The 26611-nt window shown below is 40.7% G+C and overlaps 1 protein-coding gene and 1 long non-coding RNA gene across 3 annotated transcripts in view; both read right to left on the reverse strand.

The window, feature by feature from the left end:
• KIF6 (kinesin family member 6) overlaps nucleotides 1-26611 on the reverse strand; it is a 282709-nt gene that overhangs the window by 19800 nt on the left and 236298 nt on the right. The window lies entirely within an intron of this gene.
• LOC122459469 lies at nucleotides 247-25813 on the reverse strand. The gene is made up of 3 exons (XR_006280182.1): nucleotides 25804-25813; nucleotides 11098-11103; nucleotides 247-462 (listed from the first exon to the last, which is right to left on the reverse strand). It is a non-coding gene; the product is annotated as an uncharacterized LOC122459469 (long non-coding RNA).

Genomic DNA, 26611 nt, shown 5'->3' on the forward strand with positions numbered 1-26611 from the left:
AAAAAGGAGGAACTGTATCTCTTTGCTGCTTGGACTCTTAGGGGGCAAGATTCCTAGGCATAAGCAAGGGATTCCTCATTGGACATATAGAACTGGCTTATTATAGAAGCTTCTATTACTTTTTTAAACTTAAGATGAGAATTCATTTGTGTGTATGTTTACTTGCTTTAATCTTGTAGATAACTCTCTTATTTCCATTTTCTCTCTTACTTCCTTTTTCTAGTTAATAAATCTTTAGATAGTTTATTTTAGGATTGATTACAAGTGTTGTCTTTGGTGTGAGATCTAAGGTGCAATTGACCTGGGGTAAGTGACTGGTCCTTTGGGACTGGGAGTAACCTGAATATTGCTGTGATCTTTGATGTACGGGACCATCTATCAGAAAGGTAAGTTTACCTCAGCGGTAAGATAGATTAGAGTTCCCAAGGGAACTGTCTGTGACTTCATGTTAAGGAGTTTACACTAGATAATTGGTTGGTGAAATCTAAGTATAGAATTCACAACCAATTTGGGGTTTGTGCCCTGCTTCTTAACAGTCTGCCCTGAGTTTGGTATCCATGCTCTTGAGTCATTGCAGGACAGGTTGACAATCAGAATGGGCCTTAGAACTGAACTTCCACACTCTACAATATTTTCTCGTTCTGGGAAACAGCTTTCCCAACAAGGCTTAAAGTAACTGAGCTCAGTTCAACAATGAAAGGAAATGTCCAGTTACCTACTAAAAAAGCACAACAATTACAAAATCACTTTCTATTTCTAGGGAGTGTCTTAAGGTTCCCAATAAAACAAGTTTTGTCTTTGTAACTAAAGAAAAATGCAAGGAACAAAAGATTTGCTGTACAATACACTTTGGTTTCCATCTCAATTATTATTTCAGCCAAGAAAATAAATTATATGTCAACCTTTCATTAGGCCTAAGGAGTGTACCCTAGCTTCAAGGAATGGAATTCTGGCTGGAACACGAGGGTAGTAATAATCTCTCTTTGCCTGCCAGTGTTCCAGCTAAAACCATTAATCTTTTGTTGTTACACCCTCTAGCTTAATCAAAAATGAGATTGAAACAGATTTAATTTCACCAAAAGTACGTAAGGTCAAGTGTGTTAATACAGACTAAAAGTGAACAAAAACTGCATACACAACTTCCATTCCATACAAGCAGACTATAAGAGCAGGGTAGGGCTTAGTGGGGCAGTCTGTGGTGGAGTGGGTGCTCTAAACACATTAAGAAATGAAACCCTTTTGGATGTTAAAGCAAACAACATACGAGTCAAAAGAAGTGTCGGATTCATGGCAGAAGAGGTGTCGATTAGGGTGTTTTATGAATACACTACAATAAAACACAATAGATAATGAAAAGCTTTAGTGATCTTAGGTGAAGTCCTGGCCCCCCTTGAAGTAAAACATCCATTGGTTTCAGTGGGATCAGGATTGCACCCCTAGTCTCCTCCCTTATCCATTCATATCTCCAATGGGAGTTATGCCAAGATACTATAGGGAGAACAAATCTAGTGGGTCAGATTGCTTCATTAAGGTACAGGTATACATTGGAGAAAGTGCAGCAAAGGACTCCTGATGCTCTTGAGGTGCAGGGTGAGTGTTCCCTGTGCACCCCTTCTCCCCCCCTGGGAATTTGTAGCATTCAATCAACTCCATTGTCAGCAGTTCTACTGGTCATGGTTCAGTGAATCAAAGAATTCATGGGGAAACTGATAATACTTACCTACCTTTGTGAAGCATTGTGATAAGCAGGGATGAAAAGCACTATTTTCAGTAAGTGAAACATACTGTTATCATCAGTGTTACCATGGCAGACTTTATAGTCAACTGACTTGAAAAATTCTGGCTTATTTTTGTCTACAATCAAACTGAAGATCAATTTTGTAAAGAAACTCTCTGTGACTTTGAACTTTAATCTCTCTAGGGAGCCCATATATTACTGGCCCTGAATTTGTTCTAGGAGTCAAACATTCTAGAGATTTATTGTCCTAGTACCTCAATTAACATTACGTCCTGCCCTTTAGCTGTACCTTTGCAGTCAAAGCTTTTCGTTTCAGCATCAGACAATCTTGTGTTTAACTATTTAAATTTATAGTCACTTAAAATAATCACAGTCAGAGCTGACTTCAGTGTCCAATTAATCTTTATATTGCTTTTATTGATCAGTTCTGCCTACTCTGTGCAAACTCAGTCCTGAGGTGTTGTGCTATTAAGCTGGAGCCTACAATGCTGTTTGGTTGGTTTTAAAAAGAATCCCCCTTTCTTTTTGTTTGTAGGGGAGTGGAGTTACTCAGGCTTTCTCCTTATTTTTTGATTCCTCCCCTAGGCCAGTTCAATCTGTCTTGTTTGATTGAGGAGTGGATGTGACTTTCTCCAGGACGGCATTATGGACACATTTTGTATAAAAATAGAGATGGACAAGAACTGTGAAATTCACATCTAGATTCAAATTTTCCCAAAGGTTGAAGTATTTGGATTGGGGGTTTTGAATCAATCGTACCTCTAATTATTTTCTAATAATGGTGTTTTAAAACATTTTACCAGATGGTAAGTTCTATGCATTTAAAATAAAACAATAGTCTCATCTTCAACCTTTGAAAACATTAAATTTATGTTTTTTGTTTTGTTTTTTTTAAAAAAAGCCACCCTCATTATGTTGTCTCTTATTTTGAATATTAGCACAGATGCCAGTAAGGCCATCCATCATTGTGTTGCTTTGCTCTGTATGATTTTATCATTGGCCTCACACGCTTGTGTAACTTGTGTCCATTGCATGATACCTGGAATACATGGTCTAGCTTCGGTATCTCTGTTATGAGTTCTTCTGGTTAAATACAGATTTCTATTTTTGTTTTCCACTCACTGAAGATTCTTGTTTGAAACATGTCATCATATTGGTTTGCTCCTCAAAATACCTGGCACATGGAACAAAAAGTGTTTCCAATTCAGCTGTACTCAAGCCACAGGAATTTCTGAAACCAATGTGACTAAAACTTTGCCAATGGTTTCCAAATGTACAAGTAGTAAATACTGAAAAATGCAGGTGAATAGGTCCAAATTTAATGTGTTCCACACATGCCAATCTATCTAGTGGAATAATATAACACCTGAGTCATGGTCAGAAAACACTCACTGATCTAGAGAGTTGACTAAGTTTATTAACTGAATTTTGCCACTAGATTACATAAGGTTTTTGTCATCAGTTATCTTGCCCATTTTATTACCCAGAGCCACACTTGACAGTTGAATGATGGTATTATTCTCTTTCTAGATCCATTAAATGGGCACATGGCTTGTCATCCATCCATTTTAAGGTTCCTATACTGCCCTTCACAATAACATCTAAGCATGTCCATGAAAAAGTCTCATTGAAATGTTTGGAATAAACATTTTCATACAAAAATAGAGTGATAGAAATTACTTTCGAGCCTTCTCATTTGCTTGTTAGAAGAGTGAGATGTTTGAACTGCAGTGTCATGAGGATGCAAATGACAGCTGGATCCAAATGGTTCCGTGTTTTGTCCCCCCAGTGCCTGGTCAAGATAGGAGTTTGGATGACAGGAAGGTAACAGAAGTTTAGTCAGGGTGAGACAGAGGTGATGTTGCTGGGCTGGTTGGAAACATTCAGGAAAAAAAGGCCACCATATCTGCTTCCTCTTTTGATGGGATATGCCTGCTTGTCTCTGTGAGCTTCATAATGTGGTCTTCTTGGATGCCCAGCTGGACAAGGCAGCAGTAATTAGTAAAGGTTTTTCCATGTATGTCTGGATAGCACATTGTAACCTTTCCTCTTCGATGCAATCTATAAGGCTCTATATTGTTGGATCCTGACTACCATAGAGGCCACCTCTCTCCATGTGCGCCTTCTGGACAGTTGAGACAGCAGGGCCACTCTCACCAACAGCTCCTAGAACTAAACGCCTTTCTGCACCAGAATGAATCTGAGTCCTGCTGAAGTTTTTTGACAGGAGGGAGAGGGCAAAGGGAGAGAACATGGGACCACAGAACAGCCAATAGTTCAGAGGTTACAGTACTCTGCTGGGCTGTAGGTGACTCATATTAGAATTCTTGCTCAGTCTGATTTAGAACAGTGACCTAAAGCTTAAAGAAATAGGAGGACTTGGTTCAAATGCCTGATTTGGAGTTGGGTCTCCCCTATTACAGGTGAATACCCTAACCACTGGGCTATTGAGTTTTCTTGTCGGTGCTGTTCCACTTTGTATAAAAAAGTAAATAGTGAGTGTATGAAAGATTGACTTTATGGCATAGTAGTTATAGCACTCAGCTGGGATGTGGGAGTTGCAGGTTCAAGTACCCTCTTCTCACAGAAACAATTATTTATACAAACAGCATCATCTCTGACTGGGGAGACTGAGACAGACACATGCCAGAGTAACCAATAAACTGGTCAATTAGAGTGAAATCAAGATTAGGCTCCCTTAACTGATATGTAGGTCAGACCCAGATATCTGTGCTCAATGGCAAGGGTATAGGATTAAGCTGGAGTGGTGTCTCCCAAAGCAGGAAAGTGAGACTTATTACATTTGGGGGAATAACTGTCAGTTGGGCTTGTTTGAGTTAGGGAATCTACATTATAGATGAACTTTGTAGCCGGCCCTGGGGAGTCCTTATTTGGGCAGTCAGCTGTTGCAGCTCTTCAATGACTACCTAAGGGTGGCTGAGACGGCTGAACAATATTGTCTCATGCTGAAACTGTACAGATCTGCAGGGTGTTTGGTTGTGAGGGTGGGGGTCCCTTGATGTCTGTGGTAGTAGGCAAGGGGAGACAAGAAAGGAAAGGATTGAAAGTAAAGCATAATCCAAAATCAAGTTTATTTAGTCTCATTTCCATTGGTTTCACATTTAATTAGCTATCAGAAGATTGGGATACCAGTGAACAAGTTTTTGGGCCTTCACTTCATGCTGTTCAATGCAAAGTTAGTGATTGATAAAGTATCAACTGTCTATAATTTGCAAGACACATGCTGGCCAAGTTTTGGTGCAACTGATTTTAGCCATATACTCAGTTCAGTATGAACCAAAAGGAAGTGGGTGAGGATGTCTGGCCATGCTGTTTGTATCCAGCCTGTAATGTAGATCTTCCACTCCAAAACTAGACTAAATACAATGGGTGAAATTCAGGCCCTAATGAAGTCAATGGCTATTGACTTCAACGGGGCCAGGAATTCACTCAGTGTGCTGATCTTGTCTGAAAGTCCTGGGATGAAGTTAAGACAGGACTGGTGTTAATACTGCAACTGTTCTGTAGCACTGCAAAGTCACTGCATGAGGTATCGAGATTCCTTCTAGGAGGAACCAAGGCTGAGAGTACTCAGTGACTTTAACATCTATGTGATGACAATTCTTTTGGGGCGGGATTTCACAATTACCATGATGTCCACTGGTTGCTACCTCAATTCATATAGCTGGCCAGATTTTTTTATCTGTGTTTGGGTTGGGACAGGAGGTGGGCTAATTGCGCTTCTGCCCAGGTCATGCCTAGTATATGAGGTTGGGATACATTTCTCCTGATGGGATGAGAGACCTGTTTTATTTCAAATGCATCATAAAGATTTCTTGAAATGCCATGTGGTGGCTGTGTGGGTGGCAAAGAAAAGTTCCCTTTTGCCCCAACAGAATCTTTAAGTCTGGATCAGCAGACTTATTTCAAATTAATCTAACCTGTCTTCATTTGATGGCTTTCCTCTTGTAAAGGACATTCAACATCATTATGTAGATAAGATCAAGTAGGTTTGGACTGAGCTGTCTGCATCCATAGGTGACAGCAATATCTTAAGGAGAAAATGCCAAGTCTTCTCTGCTTGACTTTAGTCAATATTGGTGAAAACATTCTGAGTATACCTGGTTACTTCAGATCGCCTTGATTCTTGTCAATCTGAGTATGACCCTGGATACTGCACAGAGCTGCAGAGAAAGCTTTTGTAGATGCCGTCCTCATTGTGCTGGATAAAGACCATGTATCCCTGCTGATATTGTTAGCTTCATCAATTGTCTTTAATACCATTGATTATGAGGTGGAGTTAGTTCAACGGCTAATGTGAACACAAACAAATGGTGCAGTCTTTTGGTGGCTTTGCTCTTATCTCTTGGGAAGATTCCAGAGGGTACTTTGGCGCAATTGTTCTTCTGCCCTGAGGTGCTTTCAAGAGGTGTTCTGCAGGGATCCAAATGGTCCGCCCTCTCATTTAATGTGTATATGGGATCTTTAAATTGGATGGTTAGGAAGAATAGGCCATGATGTTTTCAGTGAGCCAATGAAACCCAAATCTATTTCTCTCCCTTATATGATCCAGCCAGTACTATCAAATGTTTAACACCATGTTTGGGTGAGACTGGGGAATGGATTATACCTTGGTGGCTGAATTTCAATTTCTGTAATATGAGAATCTTCATAGGTTGGGAAAAGTAACTGGAAGATGTGGTGAGGTTTTATCTGCCCCTTTAACTGAGTTAATATATACATTTTTAGCCTTTTTTTTCCACTAGATTTTACAATCTGGGAGTGTTGTTGGTCCTACGGCTGCTGTTGGATGCTGCTGTAACAGCCGTGTTGAGGAAGACTCCAATTCCCCTACCACTCTGAAAGTTCACTGCTTATGCTGAGTGCTCCCCAGAAAAGAAATGTCCAAAAGGGATGACAACCTTGTCCAATCCAAAATTGCTCCCTCTGAACAAATTTCTGATGGCTGTTTATGCGCACTTATTTTAAGAACACGTTTATCTGTTACTATAATAATTTTGTAACCTCACCAGAAGCCTTGGAAAGTGCAATCAACAGTTCTTTTAGTTCAGACAAACTCATTTTAAATCATTTCGTTGACTAGCATGGATAAGTTGTACAGATTTTGACTAAGGAAATCAGGAATGCAAGTTATTTGGCTGTTTGCATTAATACAACTACAGCTGTAAATAAAACTGGTCAATCTCTCAATTATCCAGTATGTTCAAATTAATGGTGATATGCTTAGAGGTATACATGTAGAAAACACAGTGAGACACTGGCCAAATATGCTGCTTTCTTGCCTCCAGGAAAATGCTCTGGATGTCAGTAAAATTAGTAAAGTTCTGGAGCAGCCTTCAAAAGGGAGTTGTGGGGGCAAAAAACCTAACTGGTTTCAAGACTGAATTTGATAAGTTTATGGAGGGGGTGGTATGATCAAATTTTCTACAATGGCATGTGGCCTGTCAGTGACTGCCAGTACCAAAAATCCCCAACAGCTAGAGAAGGGACACTAGATGGGGAGGGTTCTGAGTTACTATAGAGAATTTTTTCCCAGGTATCTGCCTGGTGGGCCTTGCCCTCATGCTCAAGGTCTAACTGATCACCATATTTGGGGTCGGGAAAGAATTTCTCCCTGGCCAGATTGACAGAGACCCTGTGTTATTTTTTGCCTTCCTCTGCAGCATGGGCTATGGGTCACTTGCAGGTTTAAAGTACTATAAATGGTGGATTCTCTGTACCTTGAAGTCTTTAAACCATGATTAGAGGACTTCAGTAACTCAGCCAGAGGTTAGGGGTCTATTTCAGGAGTGGGTGGGTGAGGTTTGAGATGATCACAATGGTCCTTTTGACCTTAAAGTCTGAGTCTAAATTAGAGGTCAGGGTTAGGATGGGTGCAATATCAGTGCAAATAATTATATAAATGCACAAGATAGTTTATTTTGTGCTCTATACTAAATGTATGGTGAAGTTAGTTGAAAGAATATTAAATAAAACACCCATGCTTGCAGCTTCTTTGGTATTATGAGTCAACTGCACACATTTTTACAGGGTTCATATGCAACTTCCATAAGGTCTTTTGGGCTATGCAAAAGGAGTTGCATCAAGAGCTGAATACTTCTAAATTTGAAAATCATTTGAGTAACAGAAGTGCATTTTTGGAGTCAGATCATGCCTAAGCAGCATCAGCCAAAACTGCTGGCTGGGGCTGTCAGCTGTAATGTATTAATGGAGAGTCCTCCATCTGCAAAAGAGAAGTAAAGAAGATGGTGGGAGGGGAATGTGACGTTGCATTCTATATGATTTTATGAAAATATGCTAATGAGCATGAATATAATGTAACTAGAATATGCTTCATGCAAAAGGTCTCTTGTAAGGTATCATTACAAACCTTATAATCTACTGAGTGTGGTCATGCTATTTGTATAAATGTATCACTCTTGTATCTGAAACTAGAAATATGAAATATAACTCTGTGGACCTATTGTAATTATGCAAAGTGTGGGCCATTAATGGTGGTTTGGAATCTTTATGGCTCCCATCAACTAGGACAACTGACAGTAGATGGCTATGTTTACTTGTTAGTCTTCCTGTATACCTGTGTGCTGGCAAGTGGGTAATGAAGTTTTACAGTAACGTGATCATGTCAGCTGAATCGGAATCCATCTTTAACTTGGTGCTTTTCCATTTAGAAGGAGGGGTGGGAACCCAGAGAGGGACAAAGGATTCCTGCCTTGTGCAAAAGATACATAAGGGGGTGAAAACGAACAAAGGGGGCTGCAATGATGAGAAATCCCCTAGCTACCATCTGAGCTGGAACAAGGATTGTACCAGGGGAAAGGATTGTGCTCAGACTAGGAAGGTGTCCAGTTTGTGATAGAAGCTTATTGAAACATCTGTGGGTGAGATTTCATCTGTAATCACTTTCTTACTGTATTAGATTTAGACTTGCGTGTTTTTATTTTATTTTGTTTGGTAATTCACTTTGCTCTGTCTGTTATTACTTGGAACGACTTAAATCCTACTTTTTGTATTTAATAAAATCACCTTTTACTTATTAATTAACCCAGTGTATGTATTAATACCTGGGGTGGGGGGAGAGGGGCAAACAGCTATGCACATCTCTCTATCAGTGTTATAATGGGCAAACAATTCTGAATTTACCCTGTATAAGCTTTAAAAACGGTAAAACGGATTTATTTGGGATTTGGACCCCATTGGGAACTGGACACCTGGGTGTTGGAGACAGGAACACTTCTTAAGCTGTTTTCAGTTAAGTCTGCAGCTTTTGAGGGACATGGTTCAGACCTGAGGCTGTGGTTGTAGCAAGCAAGCGTGTCTGGCACAACCAGGCAGGCTTCTGAAGTCCCAAGCTGCCAGGGAAAATGGGCTCAGGGGTAGTTTCAGCACATCAGTTGGCAGTCCCAAGGGGGTTTCTGTGATCCAACCCGTCACAGGGGAAGATTGACAAAAGTATTGCTAGTATTGCAACATCCTTGATTAAGTCAATACATTTTGAATTTGGGGTTGCACTGTGTGTGACATCCAAATCTGCTCAGTGAAGAGCAGATGGCTTCCAGACACTTGCAGAATGAGAAGAGTGACACAATGAATGTGGCAACAGCATCGGCAGCAACAGACGCTTTGCTGGAAAGAATCCGAACAAAGTGTTGGGAAGACAATTTTATAGCTTCTTTCCAAAAAGTCTGAAAACTATCAAATTCAGTTGAGGTCAACTATATGGAACCACATTGTTTCTAGACATGGAATCACACTGAGCTAACAAGACAATACAAACTGGGAAACATCCTGTGGAAATAACCTTTGACTATTCTTCTCTCAGACTGATAATAAGCACACTCTCACATTGTCAATGACTGGCAATTCTATTTACTATGACAACAGGCACTTTAGAAAAGCAGATGATCAGATAATCAGACATTTCCAGTTGCTCTAATGCAATGTTTCTCAGTCTTTAGAAAGCTAAACGCTCTTTTAGGTTTATCCCTAGCAAATCAGCCACATGTTGTTAAAGGCCTACACATCTTAATTTATACACCTTCTGTGTGCCCTGGTTAATCCTTCAGGGTGCCTACTTCAGGAAACATTGGTGTAAATCTTAAAATAATAGAATCTCAGAAATGTAGGACTTAAAGGGATCTTGGTTGGTCATATAGTCCAGACCCCGGTACTGAGACAGGACAAAGTATTATCTAGATCATCTCTGACAGGTGTTCGTCTAAGTGGTTCTTAAAAAACCTCCAATGGTGGAGATTCCACAACCTCCCTAAATAACTTGTTCCAGTGCTTAGCTACCATTAAAGTCAGGACTTTTTTTTTTTAATGTGTTGCCTAAATCTCCCTTGCTGCAATTTAAGCTCATTACTACTTGTCTTGTTCTCAGTGGATAAGGAAAACAATTTATCACCATCCTCTTTATAACAATCTTTTACGCACTTGAAGGTTGTTATCAGATCTTCTCTTCTCCAGATTAAACAAATCCAATTTTTTCAGCCTTTCCTCATAGGTGATTTTCTAGACCTTTAATCATGTTTGTTGCTCTCCTCTGGACTTTCTCGAATTTGGCCACATCTTTCCTGAAATCTGGTGCCCAGATCTGGACACAGTACTCCATTTGGGGCCCTATCAGTGCTGAGTAGAGGAAACTAATTACTTCTTGTGTCTTGGTTATAACTTTCCTGCTAATACATCTCAGAACAAGGTTTGGTTTTTTTTTGCAACAGTATTACATTGAAGACTAATATTTAGTTTGTGATCCACTATAACCCCCCAGATCCTTTGCTGCAGAATTCCTTCCTAGGCAGTCATTTCCCATTTTTTTTTTGTTCAACTGATTATTGGTTTCTAAGTGTAGTATTTTGTATTTGCCCTTACTGAATTTCATCCTATTTATTTCAGACCATTTCTCCAGTTTGTCAAGATTGTTTTGAATTCTTACCCTGTCTTCCAATGTGCTTGCAACCCCTCCCAGTTTGGTATCATCTGCAAACTTTATAAGTGTACTCTCTATGACATTATCCAAATAATTTATAAAGACACTGAATAGAACTGGTCTCAGGACAGACCCTTGTTGGACTTCACTCAATATGCCCTTCCAATTTGACTGTGAATCATTAACTCTTCTCTAAATATAGTTTTCCAACCAGTTATGCACCTGTAGGATGGGGAAATTTTTGATAGCCCAAAATGCAGTAACATGCCTAGACCATTGCCAGCAGCAGGAATACCAATTGTTATGCTTAGTGCTGAAAGCAGCTAAAAGGAGGCCTTTCTGAAACCTTAGCACAACTAACAGACCTGGAGGGGAATGGAGAAGTGAGTGACCACAAGTAGTAAACATGACCCTGTGCCCTCCTGACTTGAGCTTTTTGCCGAAGCATGCGGTTTTGCAAGATGGAAAGTCTGGCAATAGTTAATTATTACTATGTGAAATACAGCTGGTTAACTGATGGAAAATTCCCTGCCTAACAGGTTGAAAAACTCCACACTTAACTTCTGCCCGGCAGTTTTTTTGATGAACGAGCTATGTAATACTAACACATTACGTATAAAAAGAGGAAGAAACCTGAGCTCAGTGGACACTTGAACACCTTCAAGTTCCGCTGCAGATAGAAGGCTGACTACTGGACATCTACAGAAATCCACTTAAGACCTCCTTAAGACCTTGGGTAATTACTAATCTGGGGTTCATTTGGGGTTCTCTACTAACCTGTTGCAGATGTGTGTACATGCTGGAAACTAAATAAAGTAGAAGGTTTGAGTGAAAGCACTTTTGTTTGCCTGCTTGCAACAACCATCTATTGGTCAGACTGGCTGTGTTCCTATTGATTTATTTCTTGCCACCGCCTTGCAGAGAGTAAATTTACCAAGAGCTTTGAGTTCAGCAAAACCCCTAGTAACAGACCCACTTTATACTATGTTCATCTGGGCTATATTTCCCTTGGTTGCTTAGAAAAAGGTCATGTGAGACAGTATCAAAAATTTACTACAAAGTTTACTAAAGTCAAGATATATCACATCTACTTCTTCCCTCATCCACAAATTCTTGACAAATCTGTGTTGACTGTTACTTATCACTTTATCTTCTAGGTGCTTACAAATTGATTTTGATAATTTGCTCCATTGTCTTTCTGGGGATGGACTGGTCTATAATTCCCTGGGTTGTCTTTATTCCCCTTTTTACAGATAGGTATTATATATGCCCTTTTCCAGTGCTCTGGGATATCTTTTATCCCCCATGAATTCTCAAAGATAATCATTAATGGCTAGGGCCCTACTAAATTCAGTCCATTTTGGTCAATTTCATGATCATAGGATTTTAAAATTAGTCAATTTCATGGGCAGATGTTTACACCTGAAATTTCAGGTGTTCTAACAGTGGGGGTCCCGACTCAAAAGGGGATCCTGGGGGGTTGCAAAGCTTTTGTGGGGTGGGAGGGGGTCACGGGATTATTATCCTTACTTCTGTGCTAGGCTGGGCTCTGAAGGCAGCAGCCACGGAGTTTGCTGCAGCCATAGGAGGTAGCTGGAGGTGGGTTTGATCTCTCCCTCTCCCGAGAGAGCGACTGTGCAGGGGAAGAGGAAGTCCTGTCCCTCCCCAGCCCCGCCTGGACTAATAGTTGGAGCCTGAAGCTTGCCCAGCCAGCCCCTCCAATAGCTAGATTTCATGGACGGAGATCTAATTTCACGGTCTGTGACATGTTATAGGTTATACTGGATGTAGAATGACTGTGCCTAATAGGGTACAAAATGTGAGCGAGGCCAAACAGCAAAAATTAAGATGTTTGTACACCAATGCGAGGAGTCTAGGTAACAAAATGGAGGAACTAGAGCTACTGGTGCAGGAAGTGAAACCAGATATTATAGGGATAACAGAAACATGGTGGAATAGTAGTCATGACTGGACTACAGGTATTGAAGGGTATGTGCTCTTTAGGAAAGACAGAAACAAAGGTAAAGGGGGTGGAGTAGCATTGTATATCAATGATAAGGTAGAATGTAAAGAAATAAGAAGCGATGCAATGGATAAGACAGAGTCCATCTGGGCAAAAATTACATTGGGGAAGAAAACTAGTAAAGCCTCTCCTACGATAGTGCTTGGGGTGTGCTATAGACCTCCGGGATCTAATTTGGATATGGATACAGCCCTTTTTAATGTCTTTAATAAAGTAAATACTAATGGAAACTGCGTGATCATGGGAGACTTTAACTTCCCAGATATAGACTGGAGGACCAGTGCTAGTAATAATAATAGGGCTCAGATTTTCCTAGATGCGATAGCTGATGGATTCCTTCATCAAGTAGTTGCTGAACCGACTAGAGGGGATGCCATTTTAGATTTAATTTTGGTGAGTAGCGAGGACCTCATAGAAGAAATGGTTGTAGGGGACAATCTTGGCTCAAGTGATCATGAGCTAATTCAGTTCAAACTAAATGGAAGGATTAACAAAAATAAATCTGCAACTAGGGTTTTTGATTTCAAAAGGGCTGACTTCCAAAAATTAAGGAAATTAGTTAGGGAAGTGGATTGGACTGAAGAACTTATGGATCTAAAGGTAGAGGAGGCCTGGGATTATTTTAAATCAAAACTGCAGAAGCTATCGGAAGCCTGTATCCCAAGAAAGGGGAAAAAATTCATAGGAAGGAGTTGTAGACCAAGCTGGATGAGCAAGCATCTTAGAGAGGTGATTAAGAAGAAGCAGAAAGCATACAGGGAGTGGAAGATGGGAGGGATCAGCAAGGAAAGCTACCTAATTGAGGTCAGAACATGTAGGGATCAAGTGAGAGAGGCTAAAAGTCGAGTAGAGTTGGACCTTGCAAAGGGAATTAAAACCAATAGTAAAAGGTTCTATAGCCATATAAATAAGAAGAAAACTAAAAAGGAAGAAGTGGGGCCGCTTAACACTGAGGATGGAGTGGAGGTTAAAGATAATCTAGGCATGGCCCAATATCTAAACAAATACTTTGCCTCAGTCTTTAATAAGGCTAAAGAGGATCTTGGGGATAATGGTAGCATGACAAATGGGAAGGAGGATATAGAGGTAGATATTACCATATCAGAGGTAGAAGCGAAACTGAAACAGCTAAATGGGACTAAATCAGGGGGCCCAGATAATCTTCATCCAAGAATATTAAAGGAATTGGCACCTGAAATTGCAAGCCCATTAGCAAGAATTTTTAATGAATCTGTAAACTCAGGAATAGTACCGAATGATTGGAGAATTGCTAATATAGTTCCTATTTTTAAGAAAGGGAAAAAAAAGTGATCCGGGTAACTACATGCCAGTTAGTTTGACATCTGTAGTATGCAAGGTCCTGGAAAAAATTTTGAAGGAGAAATTAGTTAAGGACATTGAAGTCAATGGTAAATGGGACAAAATACAACATGGTTTTACAAAAGGTAGATCGTGCCAAACCAACCTAATCTCCTTTTTTGAAAAAGTAACAGATTTTTTAGATAAAGGAAATGCAGTGGATCTAATTTACCTAGATTTCAGTAAGGCGTTTGATACCGTGCCACATGGGGAATTATTAGTTAAATTGGAGAAGATGGGGATCAATATGAACATCAAAAGGTGGATAAGGAATTGGTTAAAGGGGAGACTGCAACGGGTCCTACTGAAAGGCGAACTGTCAGGTTGGAGGGAGGTTACCAGTGGAGTTCCTCAGGGATCGGTTTTGGGACCAATCTTATTTAATCTTTTTATTACTGACCTTGGCACAAAAAGTGGGAGTGTGCTAATAAAGTTTGCAGATGATACAAAGCTGGGAGGTATTGCCAATTCGGAGAAGGATCGGGATATTATACAGGAGGATCTGGATTACCTTGTAAACTGGAGTAATAGTAATAGGATGAAATTTAATAGTGAGAAGTGTAAGGTTATGCATTTAGGGATTAATAACAAGAATTTTAGCTATAAGTTGGGGACGCATCAATTAGAAGTAACGGAAGAGGAGAAGGACCTTGGAGTATTGGTTGATCATAGGATGACTATGAGCTGCCAATGTGATATGGCTGTGAAAAAAGCTAATGCGGTTTTGGGATGCATCAGGAGAGACATTTCCAGTAGGGATAAGGAGGTTTTAGTACCGTTATACAAGGCACTGGTGAGACCTCACCTAGAATACTGTGTGCAGTTCTGGTCTCCCATGTTTAAAAAGGATGAATTCAAACTGGAGCAGGTACAGAGAAGGGCTACTAGGATGATCCGAGGAATGGAAAACTTGTCTTATGAAAGGAGACTTAAGGAGCTTGGCTTGTTTAGCCTAACTAAAAGAAGGTTGAGGGGAGATATGATTGCTCTCTATAAATATATCAGAGGGATAAATACAGGAGAGGGAGAGGAATTATTTAACCTCAGCACCAATGTGGACACAAGAACAAATGGGTATAAACTGGCCACCAGGAAGTTTAGACTTGAAATCAGACGAAGGTTTTTAACCATCAGAGGAGTGAAGTTTTGGAATAGCCTTCCAAGGGAAGCAGTGGGGGCAAAAGATCTATCTGGCTTTAAGATTCTACTCGATAAGTTTATGGAGGAGATGGTATGATGGGATAATGGGATTTTGGTAAATAATTGATCTTTAAATATTCAGGGTAAATAGGCCAAATCCCCTGAGATGGGATATTAGATGGATGGGATCTGAGTTACTATAGAAAATTCCTTCCTGGGTATCTGGTTGGTGAATCTTGCCCATATGCTCAGGGTTTAGCTGATTGCCATATTTGGGGTCGGGAAGGAATTTTCCTCCAGGGCAGATTGGAGAGGCCCTGGAGGTTTTTCGCCTTCCTCTGTAGCATGGGGCATGGTTGACTTGAGGGAGGCTTCTCTGGTTCTTGAAGTCTTTGAACCATGATTTAAGGACTTCAATAGCTCAGACATGGGTGAGGTTTTTCATAGGAGTGGGTGGGTGAGATTCTGTGGCCTGCGCTGTGCAGGAGGTCGGACTAGATGATCAGAATGGTCCCTTCTGACCTTAGTATCTATGAATCTATGAATCTATGTTTTTTCACAACCATGAACATGATAGGGCCCTACTAATGGCTCAGAGATCTCTTCAGCCAGTTCCTTACGTATTCTAGGATGTATTTCATTAGGCCCAGCTGACCTGAAGACATCTAACTTATCTAAGTAATTCTTAACTTGTTCTTTCCCTATTTTAGCCTCAGATCCTATCCCACTTATACTGATGTTCACGATGTTAATCGTCCAATCACTGCTAACCTTTTTGGTGAAAACTGAAACAAAGAAGGCATTTAACAATTCAGCCATTGCTGCATTTTCTGTTATTGTCCTTCTCTCCTCACTGAGTAATGGGCCTACTCTGTCCTTGGTCGTCTTCTTGCTTCTAATGTATTTGTAAAATGTTTTTTTGTTACCCTTTATGTCCCTAGGTAGTTTGATCTTGTTTTGTGCCTTGACCTTTCTAATTTTGTCCCTACATTCTTTTGTTTATTTTATATTCATCCTTCAGAATTTGACCTTGTTTCCGTTTTTTGTATGTTTTTTTGAGCTTCAGGTCTTTGAAGATCTTCTGGTTAAGCCAGTGTGGCCTCTTACCATACTTACTATCTTTCCTGTGCATTGGGATAGTTTGCTTTGTGCCCTTAATAATGTCTCTTCCTATCAACTCTCTTGAACTCTTTTTTTTCCCCTTAGACTTGCTTCCCATGGATCTTACCTACTAATCTCTGAGTTTGCTAACATCTGTCTTCTTGAAGTCCATTGTCTTTATTCTGCTATTTTCCCTCCTATCATTCCTTACAATCATGAACTCTACCATTTCATGATCACTTTCACCCGAGCTGCCCTCCCCCTTCAAATTCTCAACCAGTTCCTATGTCAGAATCAAATCTAAAACAACCTCTCCACCAATCACACTTTCCACCTTTCTGTAATAAAAGTTGACTTCAATGCATTCCATGAACTTGTTGGACAATCTGTGCCCTGTTGTATTACTGTCCCAATAGATATCTGAGTAGTTAAAGTCCCTCATCACCACCAAGTCCTGAAATACTTCCTCTCTTTAACTTACGTGCTTTGAAGAGCAGTGATGTAGTTAACAACATGTAAAGTACCACCATGGGCACCTGCGTTATCACCCATTGCAGTGAAGGGGGTAGTTCATATCTTTTTGCTTCAGGCTTTCTGCTGATTCAGGGAAATACTGAGTCACATTTGGGTCATGTTCTGAAGGTTTTCTTCACAACCATAGCAAGTAAAGATGTGAAGCTGAGACTCTGGACAGACAAAGCTCTCTGTTGTTCTCTAAAGTGGAATAAGGGCATTTAAAGTGATGGAAGGTGTCATAAAAATAAAGGGAAGGGTAACCACATTTCTGTATACAGTGCTATAAAATCCCTCCTGGCCAGAGGCAAAACCCTTTCACCTGTCAAGAGTTAAGAAGCTAAGATAACCTCGCTGGCACCTGACCAAAATTACCAATGAGGAGACAAGATACTTTCAAATCGGGGGAGGAGGGAACAAAGGGTTCGGCTGTCTGTGTGATGCTTTTGCCGGGAACAGATCAGGAATGCAGTCTCACAAACTCTATTAAGTTAGTAAATAACTAACTAGAAATGTGTTAGATTACCTTTTGTTTAATGGCTGGTAAAATACGCTGTGCTGAATGGAATGTATATTCCTGTTTTTGTGTCTTTTTGTAATTTAAGGTTTTGCCTAGAGGGATTCTCTATGTTTTGAATCTGATTACCCTGTAAGGTATTTACCATCCTGATTTTACAGAGGTGATTCTTTTATCTTTTCTTTTATTAAAATTCTTCTTTTAAGAACCTGATTGCTTTTTCATTGTTCTTAAGATCCAAGGGTTTGGGTCTGTGTTCACCTGTACAAATTGGTGAGGATTTTTATCAAGCCTTCCTCAGGAAAGGGGGTGTAGGGCTTGGGGGGATATTTTGGGGGAAGATGTCTCCAAGTGGGCTCTTTCCCTGTTCTTTGTTAAAACGCTTGGTGGTGGCAGCATAGGGTTCAAGGACAAGGCAAAATTTTTACCTTGAGGAAGTTTTTAACCTAAGCTGTTAAGAATAAGCTTAGGGGGTCTTTTATGCAGGTCCCCACATCTGTACGCTAGAGTTCAGAGTGGGGAAGGAATCTTGACAGAAGGAGAAGGGAGCTGTTGGCTTTTTATGCCCCAAAACAATCGAGATACATTTTCTGTTATGTTATGGACCCTTTGTACAGACCCTTCGCATGCACAGAGCTGTGCAGTCAGCTTAACCATCTACCTGGTACACTGGCTGTGATGGGGAATCATCTCCTTAGACAATGTCCCCTACTGATTAGAACACTGGCTAGCTCTCCTACCTAGTAGTCAAGTCTGGGGTTGGCTGCAGCACCTAGTCTATCCAGACCAGGGTGGTTGGCAGTAGCGCCTAGTGGTGCAAGTCCAGGGGTTTGGTGGTAGAAGAACCTAGGCCCTCCTGTTGTTCCGGGATCCACCTCAGGGTCCTGGGGCAGGCAGTTCAGATGTGCAACCTGGGCTAGGGTATCATCCAGCCTGTTCCCCGGGTTACTTCCTTCTGTATCCCAGCCTCTCCAGAGGCATGGTGAAGGCCTGGCTTACAGCCCAGAAAAGATCCCCCACGGAAGGGGGTCAGGAGATTCCTTTTCCCAATCACAGCAGCTACTCCACTGTCTCTTCTGTGGGGGGTTGCAGCTCTGAGTTGAGGTTGGCTTCAGGGTTGTGTGGGGCTCCTGCTGGATTCCTGCAGGAGTACCAATGCAAGTCTGCTCCTTCACATTGAACACCCTGACTGAGATGTGTTGTGCCCTTTAAACTTCATCTCCACTGACAGCACACGCAGTAGACGAGGTTGGGTGGAACCTCCTGTGACCAGAGCTGCTCCTTAACCCCCTGTTTCCCAGCATGGGGTTCATATGCCCATCACACTGGCATAGGGGAAATCCTTCAATGGTATAGAGCCAGCAGAGCTGCTGTGCACACCCACCACTTATGACCTCTAGTGAAGAGGGTGAAGTCTGGGGAGAATGGGATACAGCTGGAGCACCCCTGTACTTGAGCTATTCCTGGCTACTTTACAGCTCATCAGGGTTACAGGCAGAGGCTATTCTGATTTAAACTTGGGCCAATGCAGACCTGCCCAGCCCCAGAATCAGTGAGCTGCTAAGATGCTAACAAGCCACTTTTATTTCCACTCTGCAGCTCAAAGCCTGCACAGCTTGACTGGACTTAAGAATCAGGGCCTCTAACTCCCGTATCTACCAATGCTATTACCAGTCATCCCGGGGAGTCGCTGAATAATGAAGCAGTCCACACTGAACGTCCTATTTCTGTTCTATTTCAAAAGAAATGTCTATTTCAAGAAAGCTTGTGGAGACTGCAGGCCACTACAAAGACAGTGAAATGCTGCTGGATGCCAGCACAGTTGAGCTGCACAAAAATAGGCAGTTGTGATATCAAGATGTTTAACTGGCAACAGCTCAGAGTTTTAACTATAAGCCATTCTGAATTGAAACACTAAGTAGTTTATGGATCCAACAGGGTGGGTCTGTTACAATGTGCAACTTTACAATTGTCTAATATTCAGAGGCCAAATTCTGGTCTCTCTTACACTAGTGCAAACCTGGAGTAACGCCACTGACTTCAGTGTATGTCAGGTACTACAGTGATGAAAGAAGTATAAAACACAAACACACAGTATTTGCAGAGAGGGGTGTGTGTGTGTGTGTGTGTGTGTGTGTGTTTGTAAAAATTCATCTTCCATGAATATTTCTAATATTTGTTCAAAAGTTGCTGTTTTTGCAAACATTCCTGCCAGTAAACTAATTTGCTACAACAGCCAAGGAAAGCGAATGCCAAAAGAACGTGAACACAGCCAACATAAATTCCTTTTTTTTATCCAAGCGAATATTCATGGAATGTTTTTTGAGGTGTTCGCCCAGCTTTACTATTGATATCCTTGTGCTAGGATTAGTGGAAAATGGATGCTTTTAAACAAACATAACCTGATCCACCTCCTTTCAATCTTAGAATTCCAAAACCAGCCCTCAAGGCTAAGCATTACCAATTGTTTCCCATGGAACTAATAGAAACCCCGGAGAAATGAAATCTAGCCATAAGAGAAGTGGCCTTTAAGCCACTAGAGGTCACTCTAAGAATTAAGTCAGTACACTGCATGCTGCTAGTAGTAACTGTGAACTCGTACAGAAATAGATTGTTGTTGCTTCAGCTTTCAAACACAAATATCCAGAGGAACAGAACATACTGTAATATTGTACCATAATCAAAATTGTGCAATATTAAGAGAAATTGCTCTTCTGTACCATTTCCATTCATGCCATCATCCCGAGGACACTCGGTAGCATTACACACTGACTGAGCAGACTGCTTCTGTTTTGCTTAAAAATCAGTGAACTTTAAAGACTGAAAAACTCAGTTATGTGTAAATATACGCACACACACATCCAAATATATAGGAGGTACCAAATTACAAGGCTTTCTTCTGACACCTAGCTGTATAGGGCAGACTTTTTTTTGGTTATCTCCTGACATTGAGGAGAAAATAATACTTAAACTTTTGGACTGTTTAGGAGACAATAGTTGGATTAAAAATGAAGTGAGCTATAGCTCATGAAAGCTTATGCTCTAATAAATTTGTTAGTCTCTAAGGTGCCACAAGTACTCCTTTTCTTTTTGCGAATACAGACTAACATGGCTGCTACTCTGAAACCAATAGTTGGATTGTTCCTATAGGAGCCTTTAAATAGTTTATTCGTAAGACATTGACTTTCAGAGCCAGAAATGATTATGTTAAATCAGCTCATTTTTATTTCAATTAAAGCTGTTATCCTCTATGGACTGCCTTGGATCTGTGTGGGAAAACTCAGACTACCACTTTTCTCAGCTCTTGCCATTTTGTGATTGAAAACACTTGTGTGTCATTCTGTCATGGCATTAGTACAGATAGAGAACTTGTTTCTTCACATGAACAATTTAAAATGGTTTCTCAGTTATGAAAAATAAGGCGATGGAAGAAACCGAGTTCAGGTTAGATTGGGGGGAATAAGCATGAGGTAAACCAGTGTTTCCCAAAGTGTGGAGTGTCCTTTCGCCACAGGAGTATGGGAAGAACTAGTTGAGAGAGTCATGGACAGACCTTTCAACTGTTCTGCAGAGTATTTAAAAACTAAGGCTATATCTAGTTGCTCTGACTGTAGAGAATACTTCAAAACATGACGTAAGTATAACTGAAGCAGCAACCTCTGCCTGACTTTGCAGAGACCTTGAAACAATAGCTCTGAGGTGTGAACTGTCCTAATCATGTCAAAAAGAAAAGGAGTACTTGTGGCACCTTAGAGACTAACAAATTTATTTGAGCATAAGCTTTCATGAGCTACAGCTCACTGCATCCGATGAAGTGAGCTGTAGCTCACGAAAGCTTATGCTCTAATAAATTTGTTAGTCTCTAAGGTGCCACAAGTACTCCTTTTCTTTTTGTGAATACAGACTAACACGTCCGCTACTCTGAAACCTGTCAATCATGTCAATGGATGCTAATTACAGCTGGGAGTATAACTCATATGGTTCACAGGTAATTCCTAAAACAAAGCAAGCAAGCAAACAAACAAAAACTAAACAATATGACCACAACAACCAACCAACCACAAACACACAATCCAAAAAACCAAAACCAATATTTTTTTTAAATAAATTGGCAAATCAAAAAGTTGGAAAATAAAGGTGGGGGTCAAATGAAATGTTTTGTTTATATTTTGACCTTTTAAAAATGTTTTTTGTTGTTTCATAAATAAAATTAAAGGAAATTTTGAAACAAAAAATAATGTTGAACCTAAAAAATGTAACAACATTTTGTTTAAAAATATCATAATGAAACATCTGGAATTTTTAAAGTCATTTTTGAACAAAACAATTTGGTGAAATCAACACAAATTTGCAAAATGTTTCTGGGTTGCAAAATCTGCATTTTTCACCACAAAAAAAAAAAAAGCTTTATGTGAAAAATGTCACCCAGCTCTAGTGCTAAAATCAGATGTCAATGATAGTACTTTAAATGTCAGCACTGTATATTATTTCATTGTCCATCAAAACATTTAAGAAAGGACAAGCAGCTTCATAATATGCCTTAAGCATTACATGGAAGGACAAAAACAGGGGTGCAATTGGTTTCATTTTCTTAAAGGGGTGTTCAGTTTTCAAAAGTCCAGGAAAAATGCTATAAGCAGAGTTACAGAGCGTTATGGCAAAGGCCACATACTCCAACCTGCATGATCATGTGCCATCTTCATCAAATGCAGGAGTAAACTGCACTAAAGACTCCTGCTAACAGCCTATGCCAGAGCTGAGAGCTCTGAATCAAACATAGGAGATGGCAGTTGACATCTGGTTGTGGGGACCCAAGGAGATCAACAGACAATGGGAAATTAGTTAACCATCTCTGACTCCCCCAGACATTTCACATGGGGGGGGAGTGGGGTTCTTTAAAAAAAAAGTTTTGCTCAGCTGCTCAATGGGATTGGGGAGTGCCCCCTTCAAGACTAGAGCATGAACACCAAGTTTCTCATCAAACCTAGTTTCGAGAGCTAAATTATAAATCCTGGGAAAACAGAGTTTTGTAATAAAAACGCTCACAAAACAAGACACTCTTTGACTCTGAAATTGAAGATAGGATAGCCAAATATGCCACCCTTACTCAAATTAAATTGGTTTCAGAGTAGCAGCCATGTTAGTCTGTATCCGCAAAAAGAAAGGGAGGACTTGTGGCACCTTAGAGACTATAGCTCATGAAAGCTTATGCTCAAATAAATTTGTTAGTCTCTAAGGTGCCACAAGTCCTCAAATTAAATTGTACCTTCCTCTGCAAACAGCCCTACTGAAAACAATGGTATCACTCACAGAGATATATACTACATAATGGCCATAAAGGCAGTGGAACTGGGCCCTAAATGAGTATCCCTGGAAGCAGCAGAATTTCTCATTCACTGACTAGTGTTGCTATTTCCTAATGTGTTCAGCGGGCTCTTACCAAAACAGGTAGCTCAGTGGTAGAAGGGATTTTAAAACGTATATAAAAAACAAAGTTAGAAAATTGGGATGAAGAATGGGAGAAAAGAGAAGGTAAGAGAAAAGGAGAAAAAAGAGAGCAAATGGAGCTGACTGAAACCAATGAGGATGCACAGAACTTGTCAACTCTTTTATTGTACGTGCCAGTTTTGGAGAGAGAGAAATAATTAGGTTCCAGGTTAGTTAAGCAAGTGAGTTAGCTGCTTTTGGTTTGTTTCTTTGTTAAGTGGACATCTAATGGGTGGGTCATGTCACTCCAAAAACTCTGAAACCCTAAACTCAAAATAGGCCTTTTACTGCAATCTAGAGAGAACATTTAAAAAAGCATCTGTATGAGTGTGATACTCTATAGGGAAAGCTGGATGAGAAAGGTGGAAGGTGTGACATATATGACAATATCCTGGACAAACCTTAGTGAATTAAGTCAAAGTATCTTAGGAGGTCATTGTATTAAAATGCAAGTATTTATGTATTATTGTGGAATGGTATGTAACGTCTTTTAAGGGAGAGAGACAGGACTACTGTAAACACTTATGTTCTTCAAAGAACTCTTTTGAAACAATGGACCAGACAAGATTGAGCTTTTAGTTGAGTGGGGGTTCCTAAGAAATATTAGGAAGAAGGGAATGCAAATTACTCACTTTGAGAGACATCCACTTGAAGCTGCACCTTGAAGAGAAACTCACTGTATGGCTGATTACCTATTCATGGCCTCTTCAAAGCCCAAACTGGATAAATTTACTAACTCACTGGGATGGTGGTTCTGAGCTGAAGCTATGCTGAACTTGTGATCATAGGTAAAACCCCTGTGAGGGGTTTGAAGGGTTAAATCACCCTTGTTGGACTTGGGGTGATTTCTGGTAAGCTTATTAGTATGTGTGTAGGTTGTTTTATTTTTTTAATATGGTTTCTCTGTAATGCTTTCACATTAAGGCTTTTAATACCTGCCCACTTTTTAACATGGGCATAGTTTGGGGAGCAGTGTTGCCCCCACAAACTGCATTCCTCAGGCAGGCACGGAAGGCCAGTAGGGGCTGTGCTTTGCAGCAGGGTATCCGCTGTGAAACACAACCCGTCAATGGTGCCAGCCTCTTCCTGGTTGAAGGGGGTGGGGGACGAGGTTGTTATTAGACTCCCCTTGCCACAAGGTCTGGCCACTCCGTGGCCCTGCCTCTGCTCCTTCTCTTCCCCCTCGGACCCCACCCCTGACCAGGTTAAAAGCCAGAGCTGGGCCATGGTAAGAGCCACGTAGGGAGCCTGGGCCATTGTGGGGAGCCCCAGACTCTCCACCTGCCCGGAAAGCACACCCCAGGGGGAGGGACATAGGCTGGGGCTGCACTCAGGTCCCCTGCCTGGGCAGGTGGAGGGTCAGGGGCAAACCAGGGTGGCCTGGGATCCCTGGGTGGCTCTTACCATGGCCCGGTTCCGGCTTCCGACCTGGCCAAGGGGTGGGGTTTCAGGGCGGCAGAGGAGGACCAGGGAGTGAGGCCATGGAGAGGAGCAGGAACTCATGGCCCTCCCACTTCTACCAAGGTTCCAGTGCTCCCGCCTTAAGAATAAATATACTTGCTTGTAAAGGGCTTGTAACTTAACTGTGGCAATTACGCTGTGTCCTATCTTGGAGGAAAGAAGTGAAGCAGGCCGGCATAGGCAGTCTGTCTTTTGCTGTGGAGATCACAGTATAGTCAAGGAACGGTTCAGCTGGAAATACCCCAGTCAGAAAGGAGAGAGAGATAGGTATCTCCTCCCAAAGAGGTAATGGCTGGGGAGCCGGAAGCGGAGAGTGGGTGCCCTTGCTGGACCACAGGGGGGAATACAGGAGCAGCTACCCTAAACTGTTATAGAAAGCACTTGGAAACTGGTGATTTTACTAATGTAATTGGTACCAAGCCTTAAAAAAAAAAAAAAAAAAAAAAAAAAAAAAAAAAAAAAGGAAATTTACATGCAGAAAAGGTCTGGTTAGAAGACAGCACTTATTTCATAGCTGCTGTGCATTAACTGACATTGCTCACTATTTATAATTGTTTCACCTGCAACATCTTGGATCAACAGACTAAAAGATTATCTAGTTTCACTGTGGCTTTTATAAGTCACCGTGGGCTTGAATCTCTGTGTTACTCCACCTTTCTGTTAATGCAACTCCAATGGTTTTATTGACTTCAGGGAAGTTACAGCTGTATAAACCTGGAGTAACACAGTGGAGAATGAGACTCTATATTTTACTGGAATTTCATTTGATAACATCTTGTGATACGACTGCCCACTGAATCACATCAGATGCCTTCTACAGCACAGCAAACTCAGGGGAATGCTTTTCCTTTTTCTATAGTAATAGAAGCATACTAGTGTCCCATGCTAGGTTGTGCTACTTTAGGACTATAATCCTGTGTGTACTCATACAAAGGCATCCATGTGTAAGAGACAGATCTAAAAATGGAGATTTAACATGAAACAGAGAGTGAAAAAGTAGAGCAGAGAAAGACAGTAGAGGGCCTGAGAGATAGAAAATATAAGAGCAAAAGGGTGGTGAAAAGAAAGACGGGAAAAAAGAATGGGAGGGGGAAAAGGAGTCGTCTGAGGCTAAGTTTACACTCCAGTTTATGTCGGCAAAATTTATGTAGCTCAGGGTGTGAATATTACACCCCACTGAGTGACACGAGTTACACCAATATATGCGTTGGTGTGCACAGCACTATGTCACTAGGAGAGTTTATGTTGCTTGCAAAGGTAGTTTTTTATGCTGATCAGAGAGGTGGAAAGGGAAAAAGGAAAGCAGGAAGAATGGAAGAAGAGAAAAGGAAATGTTAATCTGGTGATTTTGGACTTGATTCTGCCACCCTTTGTCATGGTTAGTTATACCCTACTCTGTGAGCATTCCCATTGAAAAGAATGGAATTATTTGCATGGTAAAGTCCTACTGAGCGTTAGTAAGGATGGCAGAATTAGGCCTTTTTGCAAATGCACTTTCTTCTTTACAGAACCAGAAGATCAGAACAATCTGATGTTCTTTGTCTCCACTGAAACTCCTCATCTGACTCTTTGAGTGCTTTGTCAATGCAGAAAATGGTGATTTAAAAGATGAGACAGGTAAGAACAGTTGGCTGAGCAGGGAGGTTTCCTTCAATGAGAAATCCACATTTGAAGTAAGCCTATTTAGGGAAAACAGATCATCAGTGTTTAAAATCCAACTAAAAGAGCTCCTTAAAGAGTTCTGATCATAAAAGTGCTCTGAGTAAAAAAATAAAATAAAATAGAAGAGCAGCTGGAAGATGTTAACACTTGGATTCTAATTGAAATGGTATGTATTATTTTATATAGGGATTTCTACCAACTCTTAATGAGGCTTCCAACCAAGCAGTTTTCCTTCAAAAAGCTCTTGATGGATTTATGATAATCTAGAAAGATTCTAGGAGAGTTGCGAGTTGCTATTCTCTGGAAGAATATATGTTGAATAAGATAAGCAGGCCAATGAGGTGCCCCAATTCACAGAATAAACATTAGGTCAAAATACACAGAATATTTAAAAGGCTCAAAGAATGAAGGAAAAAAAGTCTGGAAAATATTTTGTGTGGTCCAGATTTAGTGATGATAAGCATGCAGCAATGTTCAAAACAAAGCCAAAACCCACTGCCTGCACATTACATCGAGGAAAATTGATGGAATATTCACAATGCTGTGTGTAGCTGGCAGAGTCGGTGCTGTGCTTTTTACCCTGGGGCCTTTAAAAAAAGTCCATACTTACCTTTTTTATGAAAATCAGTTAAATAGTTATTTAAAATAGCATTTTCC

This window comes from Dermochelys coriacea, chromosome 3, assembly GCF_009764565.3.
Source record: "Dermochelys coriacea isolate rDerCor1 chromosome 3, rDerCor1.pri.v4, whole genome shotgun sequence".
Taxonomy (NCBI): Eukaryota; Metazoa; Chordata; order Testudines; family Dermochelyidae; genus Dermochelys; species Dermochelys coriacea.